Source organism: Mus caroli, unplaced genomic scaffold (assembly GCF_978045245.1).
Source record: "Mus caroli unplaced genomic scaffold, Mus_caroli_1 scaffold_2, whole genome shotgun sequence".
In the NCBI taxonomy this organism is placed as follows: Eukaryota; Metazoa; Chordata; class Mammalia; order Rodentia; family Muridae; genus Mus; species Mus caroli.
This window is the reverse complement of record NW_028227257.1, coordinates 46,714,899-46,733,037: the sequence shown is the minus strand read 5'-3', so window position 1 is coordinate 46,733,037 and position 18,139 is coordinate 46,714,899.

Sequence of the window (18,139 nt, the reverse complement as noted above, 5' to 3'; positions counted from 1 at the left end):
TATAGTGAGAAGGAATTCTGGGAAGGACAAGCACTGCATCTCATTAAAGGAATAATTATTCCACCTATTTAGCATATGTTAAGGTGAATCTGTCTTCCTAGTAGTGGTCCATTAGTAAGGCCACTGACTTTGTCCAAATGGAGTGTTAGGTTCCCATCAGGCTAGAGATCCTCTTCTCTTGACCAAGGACTTTATCTTAGTGAGAACTTGTTACTGTGTCTATCACAACATAGTCTATTATATAGAATACCAATGTAAGAAGCTTTAAAAAGAGAAAGCAGTACGGGATGATCTCATTAGTTCTGTCAATTTGTTGGAACCTAGACATAACCAAAAGAATGTCAGTTGAGGAACTGCCTGCATGAGATTGGCTGTGGACATGTCTGTCTGTGGGAGTACATTTTATTGGTTGATAATTGATGTAGGTGGGCCCAGCTCATTATAGGAAGGTGGTCCTGGCTGAAGACAAGTGAGTGAAAAAGCCTACCAAGCAAGCTGGTAAGTATTGGTATTCCACAGTTTCTGCTTCATTTCCTGCTTCCAGATTCCTGCCTGGATTTCCACGGATAGTGGATTGTAGCCTATGAGCCAAATAAATCCTTCCCTCTTATGTGCTGGTCTTGGTCAGTGGTTTATCACAGCAACAGAAAGTAAACTAGGTCACAAGGCCAAAGTTTCTAAATCGTCTTAAACCAGAATTCCATAGGATACCAATCCATGTACAATTCTCTTCACTTTGTACCAAGTTAGATTTTTTTTATTAATTTTTAATATTTTTTATTACATATTTTCCTCAATTACATTTCCAATGCTATCCCAAAAATCCCCCATAGCGCCCCCCACTTCCCTACCCACCCATTCCCATTCTTTTGGCCCTGGAATTCCCCTATATTGGGGCATATAAAGTTTGCAAGTCCAATGGGCCTCTCTTTCCATTGATGGCCGACTAGGCCATTTTTTGATACATATGCAGCTAGAGACAAGAGCTCCGGGGTACTGGTTAGTTCATCATGTTGTTCCAACTATAGGGTTGCAGATCCCTTTAGCTCCTTGGGTACTTTCTCTAGCTTCTCCATTGGGAGCCCTGTAATACATCCAATAGCTGACTGTGAACATCCACTCCTGTGTTTGCTAGGCCCCTGCATAGTCTCACAAGAGACAGCTATATTTGGGTCCTTTCAGCAAAATCTTGCTAGTGTATGCAATGGTGTCCGCGTTTAGAAGCTGATTATGGGATGGATCCCTGGATACGGCAGTCTCTAGATGGTCTATCCTTTCATCACAGCTCCAAACTTTGTCTCTGTAACTCCTTCCATGGGTGTTTTGTTCCCAATTCTAAGAAGGGGCACAGTGTCCACATTTTGGTCTTCATTCTTCTTGAGTTTCATGCGTTTAGCAAATTGTATCTTATATCTTGGGTATCCTAAGTTTTGGGCTAATATCCACTTATCAGTGAATACATATTGTGTGAGTTCCTTTGTGATTGTGTTACCTCACTCAAGATGATGCCCTCCAGGTCCATCCATTTGGCTAGAAATTTCATAAATTCATTCTTTTTAATAGCTGAGTAGTACTCCATTGTGTAAATGTACCATAATTTCTGTATCCATTTCTCTGTTGAGGGACATCTGGGTTCTTTCCAGCTTCTGGCTATTATAAATAGGGCTGCTATGAACATAGTGGAGCATGGGTCCTTCTTACCGGTTGGGACATCTTCTGGATATATGCTCAGGAGAGGTATTGCTGGATCCTCCGGTAGTACTATGTCCAATTTTCTGAGGAACCGCCAGACTGATTTCCAGAGTGGTTGTACAAGCTTGCAATCCCACCAACAATGGAGGAGTGTTCCTCTTTCTCCACATCCTCGCCAGCATCTGCTGTCACCTGAATTTTTGATCTTAGCCATTCTGACTGGTCTGAGGTGGAATCTCAGGGTTGTTTTGATTTGCATTTCCCTGATGATTAAGGATGTTGAACATTTTTTCAGGTGCTTCTCTGCCATTCGGTATTCTTCAGGTGAGAATTCTTTGTTCAGTTCTGAGCCCCATTTTTTAATGGGGTTATTTGACTTTCTGGAGTCCACCTTCTTGAGTTCTTTATATATATTGGATATTAGTCCCTTATCTGATTTAGGATAGGTAAAGATCCTTTCCCAATCTGTTGGTGGTTTTTTGGTCTTATTGATGGTGTCTTTTGCCTTGCAGAAGCTTTGCAGTTTCATGAGGTCCCACTTGTCAATTCTCGATCTTACAGTACAAGCCATTGCTGTTCTATTCAAGAATTTTTCCCCTGTGCCCATATCTTCAAGGCTTTTCCCCACTTTCTCCTCTATAAGTTTCAGTGTCTCTGGTTTTATGTGAAGTTCCTTGATCCACTTAGACTTGACCTTAGTACAAGAAGATAGGAATGGATCGATTCGCATTCTTCTACATGTTAACAACCAGTTGTGCCAGCACCATTTGTTGAAAATGCTGTCTTTCTTCCACTGGATGTTTTTAGCTCCCTTGTCGAAGATCAAGTGACCGTAGGTGTGTGGGTTCATTTCTGGGTCTTCAATTCTATTCCATTGGTCTATTTGTCTGTCACTATACCAGTACCATGCAGTTTTTATCACAATTGCTCTGTAGTAAAGCTTTAGGTCCGGCATGGTGATTCCACCAGAGGTTCTTTTATCCTTGAGAAGAGTTTTTGCTATCCTAGGTTTTTTGTTATTCCAGATGAATTTGCAGATTGCACTTTCTAATTCGTTGAAGAATTGATTTGGAATTTTGATGGGGATTGCATTGAATCTGTAGATTGCTTTTGGCAAGATAGCCATTTTTACAATGTTGATCCTGCCAATCCATGAGCATGGGAGATCTTTCCATCTTCTGAGATCTTCTATGATTTCTTTCTTCAGAGACTTGAAGTTTTATTATACAGATCTTTCACTTCCTTAGTTAGAGCCACACCAAGATATTTTATATTATTTGTGACTATTGAGAAGGGTGTTGTTTCCCTAATTTCTTTCTCGGCTTGTTTATTCTTTGTGTAGAGAAAGGCCATTGATTTGTTTGAGTTAATTTTATATCCAGCTACTTCTCCGAAGCTGTTTATCAGGTTTAGGAGTTCTCTGGTGGAATTTTTAGGGTCACTTATATATACTATCATATCATCTGCAAAAAGTGATATTTTGACTTCATCTTTTCCAATTTGTATCCCTTTGATCTCCTTTTGTTGTCGAATTGCTCTGGCTAGGACTTCAAGTACAATGTTGAATAGGTATGGAGAAAGTGGACAGCCTTGTCTAGTCCCTGATTTTAGAGGGATTGCTTCAAGCTTCTCACCATTTACTTTGATGTTGGCTACTGGTTTGCTGTAGATTGCTTTTATCATGTTTAGGTATGGGCCTTGAATTCCTGATCTTTCCAAGACTTTTATCATGAATGGGTGTTGGATCTTGTCAAATGCTTTTTCCGCATCTAAGGAGATGACCATGTGGTTTTTGTCTTTGAGTTTGTTTATATACTGGATTACGTTGATGGATTTCCGTATATTGAACCATCCCTGCATCCCTGGGATGAAACCTACTTGGTCAGGATGGATGATTGTTTTGATGTGTTCTTGGATTCGGTTAGCAAGAACTTTATTGAGGATTTTTGCATCAATATTCATAAGGGATATTGGTCTGAAGTTTTCTATCTTTGTTGGGTCTTTTTGTGGTTTAGGTATCAGAGTAATTGTGGCTTCATAGAATGAGTTGGGTAGAGTACCTTCTGTTTCTATTTTGTGGAATAGTTTGTGAAGAACTGGGATTAGATCTTCTTTGAAGGTCTGATAGAACTCTGCACTAAACCCATCTGGTCCTGGGCTTTTTTTGGTTGGGAGACTATTAATGACTGCTTCTATTTCTTTGGGGGATATAGGGCTGTTTAGATCATTAACCTGATCTTGATTCAACTTTGGTACCTGGTATCTGTCTAGGAACTTCTCCATTTGATCCAGGTTCCCCAGTTTTGTTGAGTATAGCCTTTGGTAGAAGGATCTGATGGTGTTTTGGATGTCTTCAGGATCTGTTGTTATGTCTCCTTTTTCATTTCTGATTTTGTTAATTAGGATGCTTTCCCTGTGCCCTCTAGTGAGTCTGGCTAAGGGTTTATCTATCTTGTTGATTTTCTCAAAGAACCAGCTCCTTGATTGGTTGATTCTTTGAATAGTTCTTCTTGTTTCCACTTGGTTGATTTCGCCCCTGAGTTTGATTATTTCCTGCCGTCTACTCCTCTTGGGTGAGTTTGCTTCCTTTTGTTCTAGTGCTTTTAGGTGTGTTGTCAAGTTGCTAATGTGTGATCTCTCTAGTTTTTTTTGGAGGCACTCTGAGCTATGAGTTTTCCTCTTAGAAATGCTTTCATTGCGTCCCATAAGTTTGGGTATGTTGTGGCTTCATTTTCATTGAACTCTAAAAAGTCCTTAATTTCTTTCTTTATTCCTTCCTTGACCAAGGTATCATTGAGAAGAGTGTTGTTCAGTTTCCACGTGAAGGTTGGCTTTCTATTATTTATTTTGTTATTGAAGATCAGCCTTAGTCCATGGTGATCTGATAGGATGCATGGGACAATTTCAATATTTTTGTATCTGTTGAGGCCTGTTTTGTGACCAATTATGTGGTCAATTTTGGAGAAGGTACCATGAGGTGCTGAGAAGAAGGTATATCCTTTTGTTTTAGGATAGAATGTTCTGTAGATATCTGCCAGATCCATTTGATTCATAACTTCTGTTAGTTTTACTGTGTCCCTGTTTAGTTTCTGTTTCCATGATCTGTCCATTGGTGAAAGTGGTGTGTTGAAGTCTCCCACTATTATTGTATGAGGTTCAATGTGTGCTTTGAGATTTACTAAAGTTTCTTTAATGAATGTGGCTGCCTTTGTATTTGGAGCATAGATATTCAGGATTGATAGTTCCTCTTGGAGGATTTTACCTTTGATGAGTATGAAGTTCCCCTCCCTGTCTTTTTTGATGACTTTGGGTTGGAAGTCAATCTTATCAGATATTAGAATGGCTACTCCAGCTTGTTTCTTCATGCCATTTGCTTGGAAAATTGTTTTCCAGCCTTTCATTCTGAGGTAGTGTCTATCTTTTTCTCTGAGATGAGTTTCCTGTAAGCAGCAAAATGTTGGGTCTTGTTTATGTAGCCAGTTTGTTAGTCTATGCCTTTTTATTGGGGAGTTGAGTCCATTGATATTAAGAGATGTTAAGGAAAAGTAATTGTTGTTTCCTGTTATTTTTGTTGTTAAAGTTGGCATTCTGTTCTTGTGGCTGTCTTCTTTTAGGTTTGTTGAGGGATTACCTTCTTGTTGTTTCTAGGGCGTGGTTCCTGTCCTTGTATTGGTTTTTTCCTGTTATTATCCTTTGAAGGGCTGGATTCGTGGAGAGATAATGTGTGAATTTGGTTTTGTTATGGAATACTTTGGTTTCTCCATCTATGTTAATTGAGAGTTTGGCTGGGTATAGTAGCCTGGGCTGGAATTTGTGTTCTTTTAGTGTCTGTTTAACATCTCTCCAGGATCTTCTGGCTTTCATAGTCTCTGGTGAAAAATCTGGTGTAATTCTGATAGGCTTGCCTTTATATGTTACTTGGCCTTTTTCTCTTACTGCTTTTAGTATTCTATCTTTATTTAGTGCATTTGTTGTTTTGATTATTATGTGTCGTGAGGTATTTCTTTTCTGGTCCAGTCTATTTGGAGTTCTGTAGGCTTCTTGTATGTTCATGGGCATATCTTTCTTTAGATTTGGGAAGTTTTCTTCTATAATTTTGTTGAAGATGTTTGCTGGTCTTTTGAGTTGAAAATCTTCATTCTCATCCAATCCTATTATCCGTAGGTTTGGTCTTCTCATTGTGTCCTGTATTTCCTGGATGTTTTGAGTTAGGATCTTTTTGCATTTTCCATTTTCTTTGATTGTTGTGCTGATGTTCTCTATGGAATCTTCTGCACCTGAGATTCTCTCTTCCATCTCTCGTATTCTGTTGCTGATGCTCGCATCTATGGTTCCAGATTTGTTTCCTAGGGTTTCTATCTCCAGTGTTGCCTCACTTTGGGTTTTCTTTATTGTGTCTACTTCCCTTTTTAGGTCTTGGATGGTTTTATTCAATTCCATCACCTGTTTGTTCTGGTTTTCCTGCAATTCTTTAAGGGATTTTTGTGTTTCCTCTTTAATGTCTTCTACCTGTTTGGTTATGTTTTCCTGCAATTCTTTAAGGGATTTTTGTGTTTCCTCTTTAATGTCTTCTACTTGTTTAGCAGTGTTCTCCTGTATTTCTTTAAGTGAGTTATTTAAGTCCTTCTTGATGTCCTCTACCATCATCATGAGATATGATTTTAGGTCCGTGTCTAGCTTTTCTGGTGTGTTGGGGTGCCCTGGACTGGGCGAAGTGGGAGTGTTGGGTTCTGATGATGGTGAGTGGTCTTGGTTTCTGTTAGTAAGATTATTACATTTACCTTTCGCCATCTGGTAATCTCTGGGGTTAGTTGTTATCGTTGTCACTGTTTAAAGATTGGAGCAGACTCTGTGTTCCACTCACCGGAAGTCTCAAAATCCTGTGGTGGGTGTCGTGGGTAGCTGGCGGGTGTCAGCCGACCCTGCGCTCTAGCTACCCCGGTGCTGGTCAGGCCGGAAGAGGCCTGTGGCCCTACTCAGGCCGGTTTTCTGCTTCCCTAACTAATGCAGTCTCAGGTCCCGCGCACAATTGGATTGGAGCAGAAGCTGTGTTCCACTCACCAGAAGTCTTAAGATCCTGTGGCGGGTGTTGTGGGTAGCTGGCGAGTGTCAGCCGACCCTGCGCCCTAGCTACCCGGGTGCTGTTCTCCCAAGTTAGATTTTTAAACTATTTATTTCATTTAGTGCATCATTGGTTTTAAAGACTAGCAGAATGTCATATTCCCAGTATTTGATAATTTGATCTATGCTTTAAATAGGGTTTTTTTTTTTTTTTTTTTTTTTTGTATCTGGAAGTTTGAATCTAAGTTTGTTGAAGAGATTTTTAAAAAGCCCAAAGCAGCTGAAAAGAGAAAAGGAAGCCACCTACATTGTTTCCTTAGAGATGATCAATGTTGGCACCAATTTTATATTTAACATGTTACTTCTCCATCGTACTGATAGGAGAAGCTTGGGTTATCTTTGAGAGTGATGGAGTCTTCCTTAGATCTTATGCTTTTCTTGAGAGGCTGGGGGCCTAGAAACTCAGTGGCCACTAAAGCTACCCTAAGTGGCTTTCAGGTTCTTGTCTTGTGAATTTGAGGAATGAAATCTATAAACCATAGAAGGTGAGTTTGATGAGAGGAAATATTTTATGAGAGAGACCTTAAGAGAGAGAAAGGAGTTGGAGCTCTTGTACAGGGGGAGGGGTCCCCTGGAGTAGGATACCTTTGCATCTCTAGTCCTTGTACAGAGGCACAGGTGGAAAATGTGCTGGAGAGTCCGCTCCCATCCTAGATGTCCCAGCTCTTGTGGTTTTAGCCACACCCTCCATGTGACTTCCCGGAAAGGGTGCTCCTTAGAAGAAAAGGTAGCAGGACTTCCGGCATCTCTGGCCTTTGGCAAGGATAGAACTGCCACTCCGTCTAAGGATATGCTGACCTTTAGCCAGGAAAGAAACTGATTATTTTTCTTTAGGTTTTTTTTTTCCCGTAAACTGTATAGTTAATTCATATTTGCTGTTCAACATATTCTCTGTCTCTGTCTCTGTCTCTGTCTCTGTCTGTCTCTTTCTTTCTCCTTTTCTCTCTCCCTCTCTTATATCCCTCCCTTGCTCTTCGCTTTCTTTCCTGTCTACTGTGAGATGAGTGATTTCTGCTACTATGATGCTATTCCTCTCCATAGGGTCAGAAACAACGGAGCCAAGAACAATGCACAGAAGTTCACAGACGTTCCTAAAGCCTATGGGTCAAAATAAAGCCTCCCCTTAAGTTACTTAGGCCAGGCATTCCCCCACACAAACAGAAACTCACCATTAGAATTTGCATCCTGAATTATCTGCTACAGGCTGATGTTATGAACACTTGCTCTTCAGTGGGGCTATTTTGGGAAGCTATGGAAATTGTGGGAGGTGGGATATGGCTGGAAGAAGTAGGTCATGGGGAGGAGTTTCCTTGAGGTAATATTATTCATGTCCCCTTCTTATTACTCTTTGTTTCCTAGTTAGCCATTGTTGTGAAGGACACTTTTCTGTCGCATATTTCTGCCACAATAATATGTCCAAGCATATAGTGTCAAGTGATCATGAGCTGAGCCATCAAAAACCACAGGTCAGTATAAACCCTTCCCCTCTCGAACTGTTTCCATCAAGTGTTTGGTCACAACAACACAAGGTGACAAAATATCGACTAATACATTTTCCTAACTAGTATAACATTTGAATGTGTGTTTGTATATCTATCTATCTATCTATCTATCTATCTATCTATCTATACATTCAAATGTTTATATATATATATATATATATATATATATATATGCACACACACATATATATAAACAAATCTTAGCTTTTTGAAATCCTTCTCACTAGAAAGAAGAATAATATTGTTGTTTTCTCCTTTATCTGGTGTTATTAATGAGAAGCTCAATGTGGCACACCATCCCACTCTTGTATAGAATATGACCACCTACTTCTAGTCTACATCCCGTTGCGTGCTTTCTTGGGTTCTGCAGTATTTCCATTGGGGCTGGACATGAATGTTTTATGCATCTTGCCAAGGACTCCATAGCCTTTTCTAGCTGGGAGCTCTGATTCTCCTCTCCGGAGATTTACACGGTGCCCACTCACTGGTCGCTTGAAGGTGTCATCGATTCCTCCGACATTCCCTGCCCATGTATCAGCTCCTTTCCCTTTTGAGATTTCTTTGGCAAAGTTCTCTAGCTGCCCCTTCTGCTGTAACTCCTAGGTTGAGCCTATTCAGTCAAGATCTCTGTATATTGATATTTTTCAGCTCTTAGATTGAATTTGTAACCCCCCTTCCCCTGAGGTTCCTCTAGCATTTCACAAAGAAATTATTTGCACATATATATTCTGGTCTTATTTGTTTTGTCTGTTCTGCTATTTCTACATGTAGGAGCTCTTTCTAAGTTCACTTGTGACTCTTACATTGGCTTTTTTCACATGTTTGGTAAACATTTTTGACTTATCTATATTATCTGAGAGCCCAATTTATTATAAGAATCCATTTCATCCTGTTTTCAGAACTTCTCAAGTGAGAGATTCTGCTTCTTATGGGTTGAACAGTCCTAACCTGAAAACTCTAAATCTGAAATGCTCCAAAATCTATAAGTTTTAGCTCAAAAGTAATATTGCAAATGAAAACGTCTACACCATGAAACTTTGTTTCAAGCTCAGAATTATTGAAAATATTTTATAAAATTAGCCTGAAGCCATATATTATGAGGTATACGTGAATTTCATTTTAGACTGGGTCCTATCACTATGAATATAGAAATATTCTGAAATCTAAAACCCTCTGACAACACTCATTTGAAGGATTTCAAGTAAGAGACACCCAACCTATAGCAGGGTATCCTGCGAGGACATGAATGAGTTCCTGACTAAGTGGTATCAGCCTTTTCTTTCTGTCTAACGCAGATGTGTGTCTTGCTCTATGCTTGATTCAGAGAGAATAGGGAAGAGACTATGGAAGGGCTCCTGAGTGCTCTGAGGGTTTTCTGTACTATCGCATCTGTGGATTTGCTTGGAGTGCTCTGCAGACTTTGTATCTTGTACCACTGTATAGTGGCTCTCTCTGAGAACATGCGTTCTGAAGGTTTTATTTTTTACTTTTAGTTTTTGAGACAGGAATCACGATATAACAGAGGCTAGTCTTGAACTCAGCCTTTCTCTGTCAGCCTCTTGAGTGCTTGGATCGTGGGCATGTATGATCATGGCAAGCAACATTTAAGACAACAACGTTTATGCTGTTACAAATTGCATTTGCAGTGGATAGAGTTAGAAACAGCATTAGCTGCTCTTGGAAAAATGCAAGACTACAATTAAGTTTCAATACGTTTTTCATTTTGGGGTGAATATTTTGCTGCAGTAAGTGTACTGGATGTCATGAGCATTAAAATGCTATGACAGTATTTAAGCAACTGTTGATGAATTATTGTTAAAGGTAAGTTTTAGTTCATCAATAGCTGGTTTTTCTCAAAGAATAATTCTCTATGATGGATTCAATATCCACACAAATTGGCTTTTGAATAATTCTGAGTTTAACTTTAAATGTTAATGTATTTAATGGAATTTTAATGTTTTCTCTGCCTTTTTCCTGGCCTTTGGAAGTCTGTACAAGAAAGTAAAAGTTATTAACCGTTGATCTATTATTCAGATGCCTTTCTCCTTTATGTGTCATGCTATCTTCAATTTTAAGAAAAAAAAAAAGAAGAAAATTTGCTTGGTGAATCTTTGTATACATTTATAAAGTGGCATCCTTTTCTATTAATATTATAGTCTTAAAATTCAGTCTTTGTTACTGAGCTTGTGGGTGTTTGTTTTGCAGTATCTCAACAACTTTCTAACACAATGGGAATACCCTGGTCTTATTTTGTGGTATAATGTCCACAAGTTCTTTTCTGGTACTTGTGTACTGGTGAAGTATGTGTGGCTAGATCCTGCTGTGACTTTTGGTAAGTTCGCAGAGTAACCCTCCCTTATTGTACATTCAGTTATATAAGAGCAGTCTTTGTTTGAAAATGTTCATGGGAAGTTTGGGAAATAATTCATCTTATAGGTTGGGGATATAGGTCATGTACTTGTAAGCCAAGTACTATGGTCATGTACTTTTCCTTGTTGTATGAGATTCTGGGTTTGATTTCAGAACTGAAATAAAATAAAAAAGAAGAAGAAAACAACAAAACACAACAAAACAGAAAGCCAACCAATCAATTAACCAAACAAACTCAAACTGCTTAAACCCAATCCAACTCAACCCAACTGAAAAAGCACTTATGTTTTAAGTGTCTTTTTGAGTAGGGTAAAGAAAGTTTATGTCATCACTTTGTATCCCAGGTGGGGTACGGATCACTATTTATCCAGCATGTCCACACTGTGGCAATCAAGAGGAAACTATAATCACATAGCCTTCAATACAATATATTGTGTTACACCAATCCTATTTTATTTTAGTTACTGTTGTTAATCTCTTATTATATCACGTTTGGAAAATAAACTTTAAATACATACATAAGAAAAAACATAGAGGAGAGGTAGGGTTTTATACTGTTTCTGGTTTCAAATCCACCGAGAATCTTGAAGCAGATCCTCTCTGGGTAAGGGAGGCTATGCATTTCTGTTGACACTTAAGATTGGGCTTTGAGAATGGTAGGGAAAGTTGGCTTCTTGATCTCTGAGTTCCAATGCTGCTCTTGGCAGAGAGTGCCATTTGGGAACCATGGCCATTTTCAGCAGTCCTATTACTACTGCCGCCGCCATGTTGCCAGCAATAATCCAGGCCCAGGTCCCAGCTTGACTTCATTCTGTAATTCTGCCCCACGCTGGGTGTCCTTGGATGCTAGTGAACATCAGGTGGCCTGTCCAGCCTTTGTAGGAGACAGGCTTGTTCTGCCTACATGGTTTCTGCATGTATGCACTGCATGCAAGTGTGTGCTGCTAGCTGCCCACCTCCTTTCCTCTCACACTTGCTACACTGACTTATCACCCTTCATTTACAAAACACACATTCAAAGCAAAAATCATTACTAATATCACAACTGTGACGGTCAAATATTAAGTTAAGTATGAGGCCTTTCCCTGTGTGAGCCTGGAGGAGCTGCGGAGGTCATGTGATTTCAGAGCTAACCCTGATAGGAAGCTTACAGCGGGACTTCCCCCCCCCCTTGCCCCCCCCAGCATGATCCCTTGAGGAAATGCAATGATGCTTTAGGAATCAACAACTTACTGGCACTGCAGTGCGTGTGCGCATGAATTGACCTCCCTGATTCTGTGTTTTCTATTTGGACACAGAACAGGTTGACAGAGCTGAGGAAAGAGGAGTAACCTTAATACAGTGTTACCTTGGTCCTACGGCTCAAATTTTCAACTCCATACCTCCCCCTCCTCTCTCCCTCCCCCTCCCACTCCCCCTCTTCCTCTCCTCCCTCTCCTTTCCCTTCCCTCCCCTCCCTCTTCCTTTCTTTCCCTCTTTCCTCTTCATTTACTCTTTCTCCATTTCTCCATCTCTCCATCTCTCTTTCCTCCCCCTCGTTCTCCTCCCTTCCCATATCATTTTTCTTGGATATTTTCTTTATTTACATTTCAAATGTTTTCTACTTTCCAAGTCTCCCCTTCAGAAGCCCCCCTATCCCATTCCTCCTCTCCCTGCCTCTACGAGGGTGCTCCCCAACCCACTCACTCCCATCCTCCCACCATGGCATTCCCCTTCACTGGAGCATTGAACACCCTAAGGCCAGAGGGCCTCTCCTCCCACTGATGTCCAACAAGGCCATCCTCTGTCACATATGTAGCCAGCACCATGTGTATTTTTTGGTTGGTGGTCCGGTCCCCAGATTTACTCTAGCTAGTGCTGGCTTGGAACTCAGTATTGCAGTCCAGGTTTACATCTGCTTTCGTAGTTGGTGCTTGGATTACAGGTCTGTGCCATCAGGACTGCCTTAAATATATCCTACAAGTGTAAAAGTCACCGTGGTAACCTGGAATGTAAAGTTTACATCATTCAGAAAAGGCTAAAGAATGTACATAAACACAGGCCATCTTCCATGTCTGATTATTAGAGTGTCAGAAAGATACATCCAATTCAACCTCTCAGTTCTAATTCATGGGTTGGTCTTCAGGAGGGCCTAGGTCTTAAGATGACTTTTTCTTTCATTTTCTGCTTCTGTGTATCACTTTCTTAGGCTGCCTTGTTTCACTATCTGAATGCAATGACAGATACATTGTGAATGTGACTGAAATCCTTAAGCTCAGATTCAGGTGGCAGGATGATCTAAAAAACCCCTTCAGATCTGCCTGCTACTGTTTGACCTAATTTTGAAAGAGAAATCTCTCAACATTTTTTGTTGTTGTTCTCCAGATAAGAAACAAAAAAAATCAGGCCGGCTTGTTTAAGTATCTTCTTAACTTTTTTTGTAAGTGATGAAAGAACGTGAGTGTGGAGTCCTTATCCTTCATCTTCAAACGCCCATCCAGCTATGCTCTAATGCAGTAGCATGCACACTTACTGTAAAACATAAACCACAGAAAGCTTGTACTGTCACGGGAGGACAAAATTACAGCCAGTTACCAAGTAACCCTGAGGTTCTTTGTGTGTGTTATTTGATTGTCTAATTATGTCTTGTTTGATTAAAGATGGCTCCACCTAAACATAGTTGGCAAGCTTGATTTTTTTTTTTTTTTGCCAGACTGAAGAGATTAGAATTTACCTTAGACACATAAGCAACTTTCATTTCCTAAGGGTCTGTGATTAAGGTAGAATAGAAAAAGAATCCAAACAACATATACAGAACATGTGATGTGAAGTGTGTGTATGTGTCTGTCTGTCTGTCTGTCTGTCTGTCTGTCTGTCTGTCTGTCTGTCATTTCTCTGTACTGGACATTAGCCGAACTTTAATTTTGCATCATCACTCATAAAGAGCACAATATTATTAAAAATCCACTCCAAAAATGTGCTTAGAGAGGGCAAAGATTTGTTGTCTCTGAAAAACTGTGTTAGTAGCTGTTACTGGGAGGTGGGGAGACACAAGGCCCCATTCTGCATGAAGGAAGATAATCATGTTGCAAGTCTGAAGATACACTTTCCTGTTGGACTCTTCATTTTGAGTTTCTCGTTGAGGTGCTTGTTTTGGTTTAAAAACTCCCTTTATGTTTACCCATGGTTGCTGACAATTTAAAATGATTTTCCTTTAAGCCCTGCTTTTTACATTTAAAAATGATGAAACACTGGTCTTTGAAACCAAGGGAAGAAAGACAAGTCTTTCATCTTTGAGGACTTTGGTTTAAAACTGGCTCAGTTTGAGCTAAAGCAAGTATGATCTTGTTACCTGTACTTCTCCAAGTTTCCCAGGAGAGCAATAATTACAACAAGCTCAAAATCCTCCAAAATATGTAAGGACAGAAACAAAACACTTCATTGTAACTACGAAGGATATCATATATGTTCATATATATGCATATCTATAGCTGCATCTTTACATATGCAATCATTACATTGTGGCTTTGATCAGATGAAAAATAATTACAGCCTCAGCGGCTCTTACAAGCTCTGGGTAAAGGAACAGAGTGTGCAGTGTGCTGCCTTTCGTAGCACTGTGATGGGGATCTAGGGAAGTTAGAAGTTATTCTGCTCCCTGGAAAGGCAACTCCTTACCCCTCTGGTTCTCACCCTACTGGAAGTCTATCTTATTGCTTACCAGCTACCTGTTTGGTAACTCACTAGCTTCCATGTCCCTTTGAGTTCCATAACAGAAGCCAACAACTTATGTCTCATTACATATTAATGAGAATCATAGACTGTGGTTGAAGAATGAAGCACTAGAGTCAAAAGTTTGATGGAAAAGAGTGAGTTAGACTGCCCTCAGGAAAGAGTCTTGGAATCTTACTGGATTCACACTGGAATTCAATGTTTTATAATGTGGTCCAAGAAGCTACTGGGGACAGCCAATTATTAGTCTCACAAATTATATATCTCTATCTATCTATCTATCTATCTATCTATCTATCTATCTATCTATCTATCTATCTATCTATCTACCTATCTATCTATCTATCTAAAAGAACAGAGAGCAGTCTGGCTACTTTGTGGCATTGCTATTGCTCCATGTCTAGTGGTTTGCAAAATAACTGCTCTCTTTATACATCTTACTTCTGATGTTCTATCATTGCTTCAACTCTTAGCATGGGCCTGTTTGCAAAACCACCTTTTCTCCTTGTAACCATTATGGTGGCTTTGTACCAACAGGTATCTTGATGAGAATGTCTTAAGTGCTTCTTGAATGGAGCCTTGAGTGATGTCCTTGTGTGAATGCAGGATAAACTTCAGGAATATGGGGAAACTTGGGAAATTAGCAGTACCACTTCATATTGGCAGTAGAAAAATATAAAACTTATTTCTGGGCCATGCACTTGTGTCAACAGTAGATGAGAGAAACAGAAAGATGATCAGAAGCCTCTAAGGATGCCCAGCTCTGAAGTGACTTGAAGTCCTGTCCAGAAATAATTAGGCTCAAAACATTAATTCTTCATTACTGAAAATTGTGAATATATGAATGATAATTTACTAGTCTACAATAAGCAACACAGCGGAAGCTGAACGTGATGGTGCATGCCTTTAATTCCAGCACTCAGGAGGCAGAAGCAGACAGATCTTTGAGTTTGTGGTCAGCCTGTACAGCCAGAGCTACCCAGAGAAACCCTGTCCTAAGTAAACAAACAAACAAACAAATAAACAAAATACAGCTGTCACATGGGATGATAGCTTACTGAGACCATCAGGATTACCTGTCACTAAGCTTTACTCACTGTATTAAACCACTCTACTGTAACAGGCTGGGTGACAAATTTGAAGGTTATTTCAGGAAACAGAGATCAAAACAATTGGAGCTAGATAAGAAAAAATATATTATTACAAGTATCTGTCAAAGGTATGCTGTCAGTGTGCAGTACAGGCAGCCTTGTGACAGGCATATAGAACAGTCGGGGTTGTTTCGTTTCACGTTCCATCACTTCTATCCCAGGAGTGACTGGCCATGGGGACTAGAATCACATCAGCTCCAATGGCTACACCTTCCTCTAGCATAGCCTGTGATTTGTTGGGTATTGGCAATAACCTTTCCTAACTGAGCAATCTCTAATTTAACAGACATGGATTCTTCAACTCTTCTCATGTGTTCTCATTTGCTATGGTCAAGCCTTTAGACAGTGTCTCCAGCTATGCTCATGTGATCTAGGTTGCTATGCTCAAGCATTTTGGCCCCAAAGCCAATAAGGTGACTTTGTTTTACATACTGTGACATGTTTTTATATTTCTCTTGAAAGGAGGCATTTTTTTCTATATTTTAAGGGACAACCCTCTTAGTTCAATTATTAACAGAAAGCAGTTGCTAAGAGAGACAAGTCAGATTTATAAACATCAAGAAACATCTGAAAATTATCCATTCTATATGCTGCAGTACATGGGTTGAACTTTTAGGGTAAATATTTTACACCAACTACTTTTAAGTCTAACTTTTCTGAAGCAAAGAATCTTACACTAATCACTTTGATGAATTAAACTAGAATATTTCTTCATTGTTTTGCAAGCATGGCTTCCTGGTCAGTAGACCATATATTTTTAAGGATCACCTTAAAAGGGAAAATAAATTTTAACTCTGCTTACAGGACTTAGCACAGTCATTTGAATGAAAGTATTTATACGCTATTACTGGTATGTAAATTTGTTAAATTTACAATGGTCAATTTTGATTGCTAAAATGTCTATTACTCTTCTAGATATATTTTTATAGCATTTTCTTCATGTACACACACACTCATATATATATTTGGCTAGTTTTATTGGCATATAGTCAAATTGTGTTCATTGAAGAATGATAGAAAAATATTTGAGAGCAAATTTTTGGTTTCCAAATTCTGTTACATAGTCTGGCTCATTTTATAAAACCCTTTAAACATGTTGAAAATATTCATAATGTATTATTATGCAAAACATACTTTTAAAAACAATATGCAGTAGTATGAGCCCAATTTTGCAATGGATCCTTGTATATGTACTTTATACATATGGAGAACAGGAGGGAGATGAGTTGAATAGACTTGAACAAGGGACTTTCCATTTTTCAGTGTAGAAGGAGGTATGAGCGGACCCTCTAGAGTTTTTTTTTTATTTCTAAATCTAACTTTATTCTATTTCTGTTGGTTTTGATTTTTAGTTTCCCCCTTGATTTTCACACACAACAGTTATTTTAAAATAAAACTAACATGCCATGTTTGGTCTAGGAAGTCTCCAAGTTAGCTGAATCCTCTGATGTGCTCTTCATTCGAGAGTGTGACCTATTCAGTGATTGCTGCAAAGCTGCTCTCATGCATCCGTCTATCCATTCATTCAACTTTCTTTTTATCAACTTACAGCACTCTCTACTTTTCAGAAATCTCTCATTTTAAGAACACATTAATCTAACAACATTGAGTAAAAAAAAAACACTTTTCAACTCTATTCCTTGAGCTAGCCATCAATGGTTTGGGGGTGGGGGTTGTTGTTATTACAATTAATTGATTTTTGTGTTTTGTTTCATTTAAGCTAGTCAGTAATATCACTATCAAAAATTCTCATTACCTGGAGGAAAATTTGAATTGCTACTAAATAGAATAGACCATCTGTGGGCAAAATTATCATGGGTCAGCCTCCTTCAGAGAAGGTAGTCAACTTATTAGATAAAGTTGTCATTGCATTGAACTTGGCCTTTAATCATAAGCAGATGGGTGAATTATTTTAATCACTACTATATATCTCAACAGTACTTTATACATTGACATAGAGTGAAGAACATCAAACAGAAATGAAACGGTAGAGCAGGAAAGTAGCCAGCTTCCACGGGAAGCAATTGATCATGGGCTGTCATCTTTAAAGGACTAACGAATGCAAAATAAACACTCGGGACTAGTGCATTAAATATGGTTGTTCAGCCTCTAGCTCAACCCTCTGATAATTCATCTATCTCATTTATTTTAATGCTTTATCATGTGTCTCTCATGCTCTGTAATTAGCCTTTTGAATATTCTTCACTTCTTCCTGCTTTTGAAATTGGGTGTTGTAGGATTCTCTGAGAAGACACTATTACTATACAAAAGAGGCAACTTTTGGAATGATAGCATTCTGAGGTCCACAGGCAGAAATTCTCATTAAATTTGGAAGGTGTATTGCAGTTGCTTGAAAGTCTTACCTAACTAATAATATTCTTTTAAACATACAGATTCTTAACCAAAAGCCCAAGAGATGATATATTCTTTTAGGTAAAGATTTTCCTGGCTTATAGGTACATTATTTGATGGTACAAGAGGAATCTAGATTTAGGCTTACTGAATGCAAAATAATTGTTCAATTTAGAAAATAAAACACGCTGAAATAAATTAGATAATAGTATTTTATAGCTTTGTTTTGAAGACCACTTT